At 42.6% G+C, this 15,182-nt stretch overlaps 1 long non-coding RNA gene across 1 annotated transcript; it reads right to left on the bottom strand.

The window, feature by feature from the left end:
- Positions 1–11,899: 11,899 nt before the first annotated feature.
- On the bottom strand, positions 11,900–13,695 carry LOC125881032 (uncharacterized). The gene is made up of 3 exons (XR_007448185.1): positions 13,536–13,695; positions 13,330–13,460; positions 11,900–12,541 (listed from the first exon to the last, which is right to left on the bottom strand). It is a non-coding gene; the product is annotated as an uncharacterized LOC125881032 (long non-coding RNA).
- Between the last annotated feature and the right edge of the window lie 1,487 nt (positions 13,696–15,182).

Here is a 15,182-nt window from a genome sequence, read left to right as displayed (position 1 = left end):
CCAGGTCGGAAATCATCCGGTCTCACGGAGCTCTACAAAGTTTAAATGTTAACAATATACCGGTCAACCAGTGCTTAACTTCATCAGGAATTACTACAACTCAGTTTGGAAACATTATTTTCATGTCTTACCCCGTGGATGGCAACAGGTTTACTCGCGGTTTGGATCAGGTAGCATATGAGGCAGCAGAGGTAAACATGACCGCAGAATCGGAAGAGAAGACCGGACGTGACCCTACAGGGTTGATCACCTGAACCCAGAGGGGTTCACTGATTGGGTCGTTCTACGTAGCCCTCTGCAGCAACTCTCTTTTTTTCCTTTTTTCTCTCTATTTCTCCTTTTCTCCATTTTAACCACTTTTAACTCAGGTTTTAACAGTTGTTGGTGCATATAAATTAATTTCAATGATATTTCAAAAATAAAATGAACTATTTATGAATCATCTATTTATTCCAGAATAAAATGAACTGCTTTTAGAATTTTTAATGACTTTTTTCATTGAATTGTTTCTTTCACAAATAAAAGGAATTATTTTAAAGGAATAGTTTCAACAAAATAATGTCACTTTATAGCCTGGGCTACAATTACATGTTTCACAATAAAGATATTTGAAACTCAATCTCAAAGACCTTCGGTATATATAATTGCTTGACAACTAGGGCTGTCAAGCGATTAAAAAACTGAATGTAATTAATTACATGCTCTGTGATTAATTGATCTAAATTAATCGCATACATCAATTTTTGCTGTGAAAGAATTTCAGAACAAGAGAACACTTTGCACATCTATCTCCTTCATCATTAAAGTCATTATTTTTCCAAGTTGGACAGTATGCGGTAGATTTTCTACAAGATGTTACATGTTAAAGTATTTTTAAAAAATTCAATTCAAATTAATTTTGGCAGATGTGTTGTAGTAAAGCTGCTGGATTTTGGACATAATTGTCGTCCCCTGTTCTCTACCACTGAAACTGGTCTGCAGTCCATTAATCAGGTAGACTTACTCAGTTTGAGTCTGAATGCCTGGTTGAGTGTGGCTTGATGAGGCTGGCTGCTAGTGCTAGCATCAGAGGATGTGGTAACTTGGACCTCCAAGTTCACTGCTATATGCTTTGCGTAGATGTTCCATTCATTGGGCCAAGCAGTGTTGTCTCGTCTGTCTCCATCATCTGACAAAAGCACTGTGGCCTTCAATAACACATTGGGCTTTAGTCTAGACCGGGCGAGGCGGAGGCACAGCGCTCCTGCGCTTCGCCAACTGGGTGTGGCCAGGCGGATTTTGCAAGTTTGGCACACCGTGCGCCTGGCACAGCTACTCTTCTTTCCCACCTCCGTCCCTCCTACCTGCGCAAGTCGGAAAGAGGGAGGGGAGAAGGCGTGGAGTGGGTTTTACACACATCACACCAATCAAATGAGCCCCTCTCCTCGCCCTTAAATGCGCCCCGCGAAGGCGTAATGAGAGTTTTCTCAATTCGCCATGGCAGAAGAGAGCAGCAGCGTCAGGCAGCCAAACTTCTCCCAGGAGGAAACTGATGTTTTGGTCCGGGAGGTCCAAGCTCGCAGTGTCCGAATATACAGAACTGCGAGCAGACCTCCACGGGCTGATGATGTAAAGGTAGCCTGGGAGGAGGTCACCACAACTGTAAATCAATGTTGCGGTTCTCTCGTGCGCACGCTCTCTCTTTCTCTCTCGCAGTCTCACTCTGTTTCTTTTCTTTTAACTTTTCTAAGATGACAGATGCTGAATATATACTCCCTATCTGATGCTGTGGCTTTTTGTGGTTTGCAGCCGTGTTAATCAAATCAGGTTGGGTTTCCATTACGTGTGCCAAACAGTGCCACTCCCCTTTGATCTGACATCAGATGTCAGATCAAAGGGGGTATTTATTTATTGGGGTATTTATTTATTGCATCGTTAATGTGCCTGGTATTCTGGAAACCTGCCTGTGAGGTTTTGGTGACGTGTGCGCACTGTCCGCCGGTCAGCCAAACTTCGGCTTACACTGGCTGCGCTCCCCCTGCACTGACAGTAGACGTGGTTTCAGCTGGCGAGCTTTTAGCGCACCTTCGGCGAAGCCTTTTGGCACGAAACTGTCACTGAGCCACGCTGGATCTGTCGACACCTCCCTCCGCTGCGCCGCCACACCCATCTCAGCGCACCTCGGTCTGCCAAACTACCAAACTGAGCGCGCCTCGGGTTGCGCTGCTCGAAACTAGCTCTGCGCGGGGTTCGCCACTCTGCGCCACCCTGCGCTGCACCGGGAAGCTAGAGCCAATGGAGTCAAAGGGGACCACGGAATGTGATTAATCAGAGTTCATTTTTTTAAGGCCTTATTTTTTCTGTGATTAATTAATCAAGATTGATGTGCTATTTTGACAGCCCTAGCTGAAACCCTTTGCTCTAAATGAGATTGGTTAAAGATCTGAGTTAAAATAAAAGCAAGCCTATCTACATACCATTTTAGGGTGTCAGCTGAGGTTACAGGGGAACACCACCTAAATGAAAAATTCCAATGTTACTTCCATGACCTAAAAAAGTGAAGTCAGTATTTGTGAACATGAGCTTCTGTTCTGTTCTGGTCTGGTCTGGTCTGGTCTGTTCTCAAAGCTAGAAACCAGAGAAGGAAGTCTCAAACTTGTGACCCACATAATCTTTTCCTTTCATACCCAATTGATCTTTATTCTATTGTTGTGTTCTTAGCAAAACAGAAAATGTACCTATATGCTCAGAGCATTCCTCTGGGTGCTTTCACTGTCATCTGTCGTATCTTCTCCAATTCACTGTCTATCTAGCAACATTGGTCAAGCAAGCTTTTTTAACAAGCTTCTTCTTCTTTTTTGTGGTGGGTAAAATTAGTCTTGCTGTTTCATGGGACTAATACCTGTTGGTCAGCTGTGACTGTGAGTATCACTGTCTGAAGCTTGTGTCCTGGCTCAGGGATACAGTCTTGTCCTCTCTGCTTGTTAACTTCATAGCAGCAACTGTAGTGACAGAACAATCGCTAGCGTCAACCTACATCCTAACTAGCTTGCTGTGTTGCTTTTTTCTCTATATGCTGTATGTAGCCACGGAATCCTAAAAATACAAGTTTGTTAGCACAGTGGAGTTATCTGGATTGATGCAGACCTTCCTTGTTAGCTGAGCAACAAACGTACCGTCCTCTCTTCGGTCACTGCAGTTTTGTAAAAACATTTTAAACAATGCAATGTTGTACAGCGTTTCACATACATTGCTTTATTTGTTACCTTGCTGGGACAAGAGCAGACGGCAACTCTCCTGTGCTGGGGGTCTCAGTGGGCTGATGGCCAGTGGCAGCGCTTGGTCTAACCAGAGACATGAACAAGCTGATCCATCCATTGGGGAGTTGAGGCGCTCCAGTCAGACCCCCGGAACTGGGGTTAGTTTTGGCTGATTTCAAATTGCTCCAGCGGCTAACTGAAGGCTAATTGAAGGCTAACTGAAAGCCCTCCACTACCACCACAAATAGAAACTAATGCTGCAGACCTTTCGTGTGTTTAATGTAACCTATTGAGACTAACTTACCCTCAGGCAACACATTCTCACTCCCACCTCATCACATATAGACAATTGGTCATGGACTTTCCACATTGCGATGATGTTCTGGGTTCCATGTCAACTTCAGCCAGTTAAATGCATTGCCTGTTTTCAAAATACACCTCTGTTTACAGGGGAAATGTACAATTTGCATACAGTCTCTTTCAAAATAAACACATTACCACAGTACATCACCACGGTTTAACTTTTTTTTTCCTTCAACAATAAACATATGTGGTTGAGTTCAGGCAACACATGCTCGTGGTTGGGTTTAGGACAAAAGAACAGGGGTTGGCTTTACAACCACACTAGAAGCGAACACCAGCCTCCTGGGTGAAAGTAAGAAGTTACTGGAACCATCCATCCCCCTCCAACCCGCGCTGTTGTCTGGCTGTGTTTCCCCCAGAGGTGCTGTTACAGAATAACGGCGTATCATGCTGATGTGAAAGAATGGCTTTTTTGTTGGTGTCTGATGCAGAAAGTAACTGCCCAAGCACCAGTATTAATGACTGAGACCTGGTTGCCTCAGGCAGCAGATGCTGTGGATTCAGCCATATTGCTCTTTTGGTCAGCTGGTTTGCCTTGTTGGTACTGTTTTTGCGTTGGCATCTATGATTTTTTGGGGTGGAGCTTCTAAAGGAGAATGTGTGTTTGTTTGGGTTTTAAGTTAAATTATCAACAGTTTTTTCTACAGAAAAGTAGACTCCACCTTTTAAGTTTAGCACTCTTTTTTTTTTGTCTTTGAGTATAGGAATAACATGTATGAATTTTGAAAATAGGCAGAGTTCCCCTTTAAGCCAGGGCATGCAGCATTGCTAATGTTTTGCTTAAGCAGGAGCTTCTTACCAACAGATTCAGAAATTAAAAATGGAGTCATATCAGACTCTGATGTAGAAGAAAACTGGCAGTGGGACCAAGCAGGTGTCAAACCTGCAGTAAAATGTATTATCAGATAAATTCACAGGGGACTATCCACATGTGTAAATCAGAATTGGAGGATTGATCTTATGGAACAGTTAATAGTGTGTGTTTAGAGAAACAATATTTGTAAGGTATCAACCAGCCCTCCAGCATCACAGCCAGTGCCTGTGTAGCAATGGTACGTTGCTTCCCCAGTCCTCACCCTCTGCTGCATATCAACTGTAGCAATCACTCAAACACTTAGAGAATCTGCTCAGATAGCAACATGTGCAGCTCATGTGGCTGTATGTATTTGCATGTCCACAGGACGGGCGTTTCATTCGGCGTCTCTCGAGGTTCTGATTATAAGTTGAGTTGAGAGGAAGAACCAGAGAGATAACGAAGTGACATCCATCCATGCACTGACCGTCTGTGACCCCTACTAGCCTTTAGCACTGTAATGTCTCAGTGTTTTACTGCACACACATATGATGCTAACACTTCTCCTGCTTTGTAAGCCATGAGCAGTTTAATTACCTACAATTAAGACCCAGCTCGTTAGAGGATGAGGAGGTAGTGGAGGAGGAGGAGGAGGAGGAGAAGGAGGAGGAGGAGGAGGAGGAGGAGGAGGAGAATGCTAAACAGAAAGGAAAATGGATGGGTGTGGAGAAAGACTCCCCAGCTGCTGATGGTTCTACAGTTCCATTCTTATGGCTTAGATGTGCATGTGTTTATATGTATTTAGTTAAGAAATCCATCAGTTCTGTATTTTCACAGAATTTGCTTCAGTATTAGAGTGTCCGTGTTTCCATATTTTGGTTTTCTGCACATACACACAAAAGTGTTCAGATTTGTATTGCAAAGCGGTTTGTTTGCATGTCTGCAAACATGGATTGAGTTTGTTGAGCGAGAAGGGGGAGACTGTGTGTGTGTGTGTGTGTGTGTGTGTGTGTGTTTTTTGCGCGCCTGTGATCGCAGCACTGTCACCCTAGTCTGTGCTGTGGTGACAGTGATGTATGGGTAATTTAAAAAGTCATTCTTTTCCACAGAGCGGTCTGCAGTCAGGCCAGCCAACCGCAGCCCATTCCCCCACAGCACTGAGAAAACTCATCTACATCCACTCCAGCACTCATACACACACATGCACACACTCACAAAGCGGTAACGTAGCACACACACTGACATTACAGCGTTTAAACAAATTTGAATTCTCACATTTCTTATACAAACCAGTTTTGATTAACTTTAATTTGTTGTCAAGTTTTTTATTCTCAGCTGTGTGTATTGGTCCATCCAGCAACACGCTGTTTTCTTTAAGTGTGAACTTGTGCGTTGTCAGGTGACCTCAGTGCCTCAAACATGGACAGCAAGTGCCAGAGGTCAGCAGTGTTGTCCTGGAAACCAATTTGCTCATTTGCTCTGCACATCAGCCCCTGGCACTTCAGCCCATTATTGAGGAAGAGGAGGAGGAGGAGGAGGAGGAGGAGGTTTGTGTGCATCTCAGTGAGTGTAGATGGCGCCTTGTGATTCTGAGGGACCGACTACAAGCCTAGACACACAGACCAGACTCTCTCAGTCTCTTCCTGGCACGGGCAGCCACTGCAAACTTTAATTCATTTCTACAAGCTTCATTTCATTTGTTTTTTGATTAAGGATGGGTACTGAAACCCGGTACTAAATTAGCCCCGGGACGAAATTGTCAAAGACCGTAAAATTGATAAGCGCTAACGGTATTGGCTCTCCTCTGAACCGATACCGTTAGCGAACCGGCACTCTGTGCCGGTGCTAAACTCCTCCACACACACGCCTGATTTGAATAAATTTTCTGAAACTTTGAGGAGTGGTGGAAATGCAAACCACACAGATTATCAGGAATTCTTTTACCATGGTAAATAAATTCCTGATAATAAAAGCTCCTGGAAATGTTGGTGGAAAAGGGGCTAATATGTTATTGCCCAAGCATTTTGTGAAAAAATAAGCAAATAAATAAATAAATACAACTAAAAATAAAAAGTAATCATATTTTACATTTTACATACATTAATACATTATACAGTGTTATGCAAAAGTTTGGGCACCCCTGGTTTCACGGTGAATAGTGAAGTGGAAGTAGAAGATGAGCTGATTTTCAAAAGGCATGAATTTTAAGATGAAACATGCTTTTCAGCATTTTCAGTCTCAGATCTTAATTAGCCTGTTAGGACTACGACTTGTTCACAGTCGTCATTAGGAAAGACCAGGTGATGCAAATTTCAAAGCTATATAAATATACTGACTCCTGAAACCTCTTCCCAACAATCAGCAGCCATGGGCTCCTCTAAACAGCTGCCTAGCATTCCGAAAACTAAAATAACTAATGCCCACAAAGCAGGAGAAGGCTATAAGAAGATAGTAAAGTGTTTTCAGGTAGCTGTTTCCTCATTTCATAATGTAATTAACACACTTCAGACCACAATGGACTACCTCAAGAGACCCAAGCTCAGGGGTTTGCCATGGCCCCTTTGCTATTAATTGGTTTGGCCGATTAATCGGCGCCGATGGGACGTTTTCCAAACTATTGTTACCGGTGAAAAAAGGCTCCGATAGTTGCCGATGATTGCAAAGTTTTTTTCCCTGCAGCGCAACAAGCTGTTTCCTCTCCTCCCCCACTCCCTCTCTCTCTCTGTTCGCTGAGGCGAGGGGCTGCTAGCGAGAGCAAGAGAGAGCGAGAGTGAGATGGCATGCGCAGCGTGTACAGATGCTGCAGGGGAAAGGAGGCGTGAGGAGTCCACCTGGAGATAAGCGGTAAACGTGATTCCAAGTGCAATAAAACCTTTACGAGTTAAAAAGCCAAAAACATAACCTCCTTAGCGGGGGAATAATTACCACTTGTTGAACAAGCATAAATGTGCATCATATTTCAGCATAAACAGTGACATTTCCCTGTGCATGTTTTTTATGACCAGTTACCACAGCGTGCTTGTTAAGTAAGCAAACAGCTTGTTAAGAACACGCTAAAATGAAAGCTGTCTCTGTGCAGTGTGTTTATCTTAGTTTGCCACAAATCTTAAAATTTGGCAAATTCTTGTAAACTTAACTTAACGTAGCCGAGACAACCCCCACCATATTTATTTTGACAGTTAAGATTTGTTTCTAGATATTATTTGTAGTTTGTATCAATGATTCCCCTATATGCAACTAAAATATGACTGCTGCTGATTTTTTTTCCCGTCTTAGCTCTTTAGAAGCTATCGTTTATTATTATTATAATTATATTCTAATGTTATATATATATATATATATATATATATATAATTATTTTGTGCGACAGACACTTCATATAATAACATAACAATATACTATTTATTGTGTTATGCCTTCGTGTCATTTCTGTCTCTACATGGTCATTCTCTTCCTTTGCTCTCCATATTGCGCACAGCGGAGTTCCGCCACACACACAGGTGAACACGCTAGAGTGCAGCTTGGGCCGCATTTTCCTGAGCAAACCTGACCTGATCCTGGCGCAGTTTGTTACCTGACATAGTTATTGTTATGGACAGTGTATACATAACCATCAACAGACTGCTGTTACGCACAGTACCACACTCAGTTGGAGTGAAGCCGGTGCTGCGTTCAGGCGTAAATAACAACTTCCAGCACTTCAATGGGTCATCGCACAAAACAGCAGCATGTCAAGTGACTTTTTACTTTTATTATGTTCAAAAAAATTGTAATTTCCTAAATCTTGAGATACCTCATATGTAAGCTAGACAGACATTTCACTTGCTCATTACTGTGCACAAATGTACTCTATGTACTTAGTCCTAAAGAGCCCTTCTGGTGCCAGTAGATAAACAGAAACATCCCAGCAGGCTGTGTTTTGCAAGCGTACAAAATAGTTTCACGCGTGTGAAATTTTTCTTCGTGTGTGTGCTTCACCCCCGCATAGTGACTTTGCTGTTGTAAACTTAACTGTTCCTGCTTTAGAAACAATGTTTTGTTTATTTAAATATATAAATCAATTCTAATCCTGTTCTGAATTTTTTCGGGTGGGGGGGTGTATCAACCGATTAATTGGCTATTAATTTTTTCCTACTCCAAACTATTGTTATTATATAGGCCTTTAAAAATCCACTATTGGTCGACCACTACTTGCTATGAATCCCCTACACCCCACTTCCACTGGACAAATCCTAGTTTTCCACCCTCGCTGCTCAGCTTCTGCTCCTAAGTCTGCATACCTAAGCTTTTTTCTTTCATAGGCTTCTTCCACTGAGTCTTCCCAAGGAACTGTCAGCTCAATGAAATAAACTGTCCGTTGACTCACTGACCACTGATTGGTACGAACTATTTCCTGGGGCACAACAAGTTTTCCCCCTAAATCTACTTCAATTTTCAATCAATCAATTTTATTTATAAAGCCTAATATCACAAATCACAATTTGCCTCACAGAGCTTTACAGCATACGACATCCCTCTGTCCTTTGGACCCTCACAGCGGATAAGGAAAAACTCCCCCAAAAAACCCCTTTAATGGGAAAAAAACGGTAGAAACCTTAGGAAGAACAACTGAGGAGGGATCCCTCTTCCAGGATGGACAGACGTGGAATAGATGTTGTACAGAACAGATCAACATGATAAATTAACAGCATACGACATCCCTCTGTCCTTTGGACCCTCACAGCGGATAAGGAAAAACTCCCCCAAAAAACCCCTTTAATGGGAAAAAAACGGTAGAAACCTTAGGAAGAACAACTGAGGAGGGATCCCTCTTCCAGGATGGACAGACGTGGAATAGATGTTGTACAGAACAGATCAACATGATAAATTAACAGCATACGACATCCCTCTGTCCTTTGGACCCTCACAGCGGATAAGGAAAAACTCCCCCAAAAAACCCCTTTAATGGGAAAAAAACGGTAGAAACCTTAGGAAGAACAACTGAGGAGGGATCCCTCTTCCAGGATGGACAGACGTGGAATAGATGTTGTACAGAACAGATCAACATGATAAATTAACAGTAATCTGTATGACACAATGAGACAGAGAGAGAGAGAGAGAGAGAGAGATGCAGGACAGACGGTAATGACAGTAGCTTACAACAGCAATAATGAAAGTAAGAATATAATTAATATTACATTTACACATTTATATTACATTACATTTTGGTACAATATGTTGAAAGTATATAACATCTGATAGTATACATATGTGGCAATAATCATATGTGTATAATAACAGTAGACGTATGACTAATGATAACAGCAGCAGCTGGAGGCATCTGGCAGGACCAGGCACCGCTGCAATACGAGTTAACCTGAGAGACAGTGGAGCTCAAAGGCTCCGGAGAAGAATCCGAGTTAGTGACATGCAGTACGGCTGAGTTAGCAAGATGCAGTAACAGGACATGAGAGAGAGAGAGAGAGAGAGAGAGAGAGAGAGAGAGAGAGAGAGAAGGTGCCCGGTGTATTATAGGAGGTCCCCCGGTAGACTAGGCCTAAGTCAGCCTAACTAGGGGCTGGTACAAGGCAAGCCTGACCCTAGGCCCGGGTCAGGATGGGCCTACTTTTTGCAATATTACGCAGATGAAAAAATGCAGTCTGTGAGATTTGTTTTAAGTGAGAATTAAATGACAAATCTTGGTCAAATATTATTCCGAGGTTTCTTACAGTAGTGCTAGAGGCCAGAGCAATGCCATCTAGAGAAACTATGTCGTCAGATAAAGAGTCTCTGAGTTGTTTGGGGCCAAGAACAATAACTTCAGTTCTGTCTGCATTTAACATAAGGAAATTGGTGCTCATCCAGGTTTTTATGTCTTTAAGGCAATTATGAAGTTTAGTTAATGCATTAGTTTCTTCTGGCTTCATCAGTAAATACAATTGTGTATCATCCGCATAACAATGGAAATTTACAGAGTGATTTCTAATGATGTTACCTAAAGGAAGCATATATAGAGCGAATAGGATTGGTGCGATCACAGAAATTTGTGGAACTCCTAAACAAACTTTGGTACGTAAGGATGATTCATCGTGAACATTAACAAACGATCAGATAAATAAGATTTAAACCAGCTTAGTGCAGAAACTTTTAGGCCAATTAAATGTTCCAGTCTCTGCAGCAGAATTTGATGGTCAATTGTGTCAAATGTCGCACTAAGATCTAGTAAAACAAGTACAGAGACGAGTCCTTTGTCTGAAGCAATCAAAAGATCATTTGTAATTTTAACTAGTGCTGTCTCAGTGCTATGATGCACTCTAAATCCTGACTGAAATTCTTCAAATAATTTATCATCATGGATAAAATCACACAGCTGGTCTGCGACTACTTTCTCAAGGATCTGTGAAAGAAAGGGAAGATTAGATATTGGTCTATAGTTGGCTAACACCTCTGGATCCAGGGTGGGCTTTTTTAGAATAAGTTTAATTACAGCTACCTTAAAAGACTGTGGTACATAGCCTGTTAATAAAGATATATTGATCATGTCTAATAAGTGAGTGTTAACTAAAGGTAAGACTTGTTACCTGACATACTTGCATTTCCCAATCACAAGCACCTTCTAGGCGGCCACACCCTTGCCTTCTTACTAACTTATCACTTCTGTATTTCTCCCCCTCATGGACAAACTGAATTGCTAAACTTCTGTTTTTAAAACCTTCTGAATTTGCCTGTCTTCGTTTACCTTCGATGCCTGCAGCTAAACTTTTCAACACCTGGTTATGTCGGCATGTATATCGGCCTTGTGACAAGCTAACTTTACAGCCTGACTAAATATACTTTAAGGTTGCGGTACCTGAACACAATGGGCACGATGGTCCCCATTTACCCACAGTTTTAGGTTCTGGAGGTTGGTAGCACATTGTATGTAGCCCCTACCAGGAATCTAATACAATTCTCCTCCATATTCCACAGGTCCTTCCAACTAAGCTTCCTCTTCTCTACATTTTCCCAATTCAACCACTGTCCCTGCTTAGCCTGGGCCACTATCTTTTCACCCCTTAATATCTCCCCCTTTCTATGTATCTGTTCCACAACCAGCTTTCTTTTATCTTTGGGACCTGCTTTATTGCATACCGGTTTGCCTGAGCCAAGCCCCAGGCCTCCCTGAACATTACTTACAATCTTTGCACGTCTAAGAGCTGCCTCTGCCTCCTGAACTGCCGATCTTGGGTTCCATTTCCTCCCCTTAGCTGGATTTGGAACCCAGTCCTAACTACCACATCCTTATTCCCAGATAACAACAGCTCTGTCCTGACCAGGGGTGGCTGGCCAATAGAGGGCGATAGGGTGCTGCCCCTCCTTGAGCCACAAAAGAAAAGAAAGATGATGATAATAAATGTATGATTATGTGAATGTATGTCACACACACAATATATCAATTATTTTTATAATCTTCACTCGAAACAGCTCTTCCTGCCTCTGAATATCCAATCAGCCGCAGTGTGAAGTCACGTTCTGATCCTTTCCGGTGATATCAGTCTGGCTGGAAATCGCCCCGATCACTCTCATAGACTTTGATGTAAAAGGCTTTTTTTTTCTAAATGCAGGCACTTCAATGCAATCTCTATGGGGTCCAGGAGGGATTGCCCCAACGTCATTTTCGTTATACGTTTGGCAACAGGAGAGATGGAGGGAGGTTTAGGTTACCAAGTTATTGGTGAATATTATATTAATTATTCAACCAGGACAAGCCGGACAACACCACCCTGGGAGTTTCGCCCAAGGAGATAGTTAGATCTACAAAACCCCAAATAAGGCACTCAGGTTCGCTCTACAGTGAGGCAGGAGACATGTTTCCAAGTTTAGAAAAAGCAATTCTTTATTACAAAATATGTTGCTAAAATACACTAGACACACCGTCCACACAGGGATGTAAGGAAAGGGGGACCTTTCAATACTGAGGCTTACTGGCAGGGAGATGGGTCGACAAGAGTGTGAGGGATACAACAAAATTAAGGTTACCCCAATCACAGCCATGTGTGACAGCCACACGCACACACACACTTTAGTGAAGGGAAAGCCAGGACCAGGGGATGCACAGCACACCAAAAAAAGAGGGGAAACCACCACCCAGGACACCAGGACGACCACCACCTTTGGCTCTCAGCAACTGAAGGGGGAAGAGGGAAATAAAATTAATGGGGTCGTACTCAGAAATGACCATGAAAAAAACAACCAAATCAACAAACAAAAAACCCCTAAATAAACAAAACTTAGGTAAGGTTGGCAGCCAAAAGATTACAAATTACCCCCCCAAAAAACCCAAATACACAAATATAAGCTGCCAAAAAAACTGTTAGTAACAAAATAAATCAAAATACCACAAATCAATTCATATCAAGAAATCCAAAATTCACAAAAATCTGGAATGAAGTAATATAAATCACCAGCCACAGAAATTAAGTTAACACAATACAACTTAATCAAAACAATGCATTAAACTTAATCCTCTGGGGACCGTAAATAAACTCAAAGAAAATGTAACAAACAAAATCAAACAAAATCAAAAATCCAAACATTAGGTGAGGGCGAATACACACACACACACACACACACACACACACACACACTCTTTAAGACCAGAGCGGTTGCCTATGGAACCAGTCTAAAATAAGAGCTTTCTAGTCAGTGTCTTCAGTATGCGCCATAGAAGAAGGGCGAAGCAGTTAGTGCCAGGCACAGCAGACAGTAAACCAAGCAAAGCCCAGTGACGCAAAGCAACATGCAGCAGCAGCCGCAGAAGAGCAAGTCAGGGGAGGCACAAAGCAGAGCAAGGCAAAGCAGCAGTGATCTTTAACGCTGCCTCTGTTTTGTAGTACCTGCACCCAAATAAACCAAATTAAAATCTCATTTAGGCTGAACTTGAGAGCGACATCATTTGCCATCAGGCTGACTTACCGATCAGGTGGTGTTTGATCACCTGAGCAAGAGCGGAGGAGAGCTTGCGCTGTGCAGCAGTGGGAGGAGGACAGCCAGACAGGGGAATGGCGCGTGTCATTAGCGTCAGCCCAGGACAGCAGTGCAGGAAGCTACATACAAACAAACCATCTAATTAAATTGTGAGGCAATTTCCAGATGTGTACAGGCAGCTACTACTATATTACCTGTGCAGGTGGCAGTGGGGAAAGGAAGTGAGGCGACCAGGAAGTGGACGGTGTCGGAGCCAACAAGCAGGAGAGAGTCAGACTGAACACAGCCTCCTCATATAGAGTGCCCTCATGCGGTGATTGGCTACAAAGTGGAGATGAGAGCAAGGAAGCACACTCTCACATTAAGGGCGGGGATGAGCACCTCACCCTGCTACATACGTAAACCACCAAGTATCATTCATGTGCTCCTTGGATTGTCCGATTTCCCAAGACGGGTACTTCATTGTGTGTTCATGTGTTCGTTTAAGTCATAAGGTGGAGACAACATGAACATTACAAAGAAGATGTGTTGTATTTTATCAGTCAAAATGTTTAAAAAACATGTTGTCAACCGTTTCCACTGATATATTGCTTTACGGTCGGAAACTAATTTTTCAGATTATTCTGACATCATATGAGGCAGCGCCACTGCCCAGCAGTCACATTCAGTATCAACATGGCTAACGTTACCTCAACCCACAGCAGCTCGATCCCGTCTCTAAGAGAAATACCATTTAGTTGTCGTAGTAATCAGGATAAATTGGCAACTAAAAAATTAGGACCACCTAGACCAAATTTAAGAATCAAACAAGTATCTAATCAAGGAGGAAAATCATATAAACCAGGGATTTTCACGAAGCTGGTAGGAGCAGAAAACATGGCTAGCAGGATGTAAGTCTTAGTCGCCTTAGTCTGCTACCCCTGCATTTTGTTTCACCCTGATGGCAGCACGGACACTGCATGGACAACTACAGGTGTCACTGACATGCATCACCTGTCAGAAAAGATCGAAAAACTTGATACATCAAAGCTTCATATTGACAGTTTCCTGAAATTTTCGGCTTTCGGGAGGGTCAGCATTGCCACACAGTTGGACGAGCGCTACAGGATAGCAGTGCGTCGTCAGCATGATGAGGTGAGCAAGACACCGCCACATTCTAGGCCGTCTTATCGACTGTGTGAAGTTTTGTGGCGTGTTAGAGTTAACAAAGATGAAAGTGAGGTCTCCAAGAACCCAGGGATCTTTCATGGACTGGTCGACCTAGTGGCGTTGCTGGATGAGGTGTTTGAAGAGCAATTAAAAACGGCCACAGTCTTTAAGAGAACCTCAAAGACTGTGCAAAATGAGCTGCTGGATTGCATGCTATCAGTCATCAGGGAAATTTCAAATCAATGTTCAGACAAAATGATGCCTTTGTCTGCATGACTGTATCGGTATTGTGTGCTGCTGCATTTAACTGTGTGTATGTAACTCTTTTTAATACTAAGTCCACTACAGCGTGGACCTTCACATGTGGTAAGTTGAACTTATGTCATAGCAAGTATTCATCACATGTCATGACAAAATCACAACACAGTATTTGATAAAAATATTAAGAGCACATTGGTCAGAAACCTTTGTGGGAGCTTTGGAACCCCTGAAGTTCTAATAAAATATATTGTTGCTAATATTGTCTGATTTTTCATTTTGGTATGGATGGTGCATCAGAAATCCTAAAAAGACTACATAAATAAATTACCTATGGGCAATTGGTGACTGTAAATTGGCCATAAGTATGAATGTGAGTGTGAATGGTTGCCTGCCGTTATGTGTTAGCCCGGTGATAGTCTGGCAACCTGTCC

Source organism: Epinephelus fuscoguttatus, linkage group LG20, assembly GCF_011397635.1.
Source record: "Epinephelus fuscoguttatus linkage group LG20, E.fuscoguttatus.final_Chr_v1".
In the NCBI taxonomy this organism is placed as follows: domain Eukaryota; kingdom Metazoa; phylum Chordata; class Actinopteri; order Perciformes; family Serranidae; genus Epinephelus; species Epinephelus fuscoguttatus.
The sequence above is the reverse complement of the archived record's forward strand: the minus strand, read 5'-3'. Positions and strand labels throughout refer to the sequence as shown.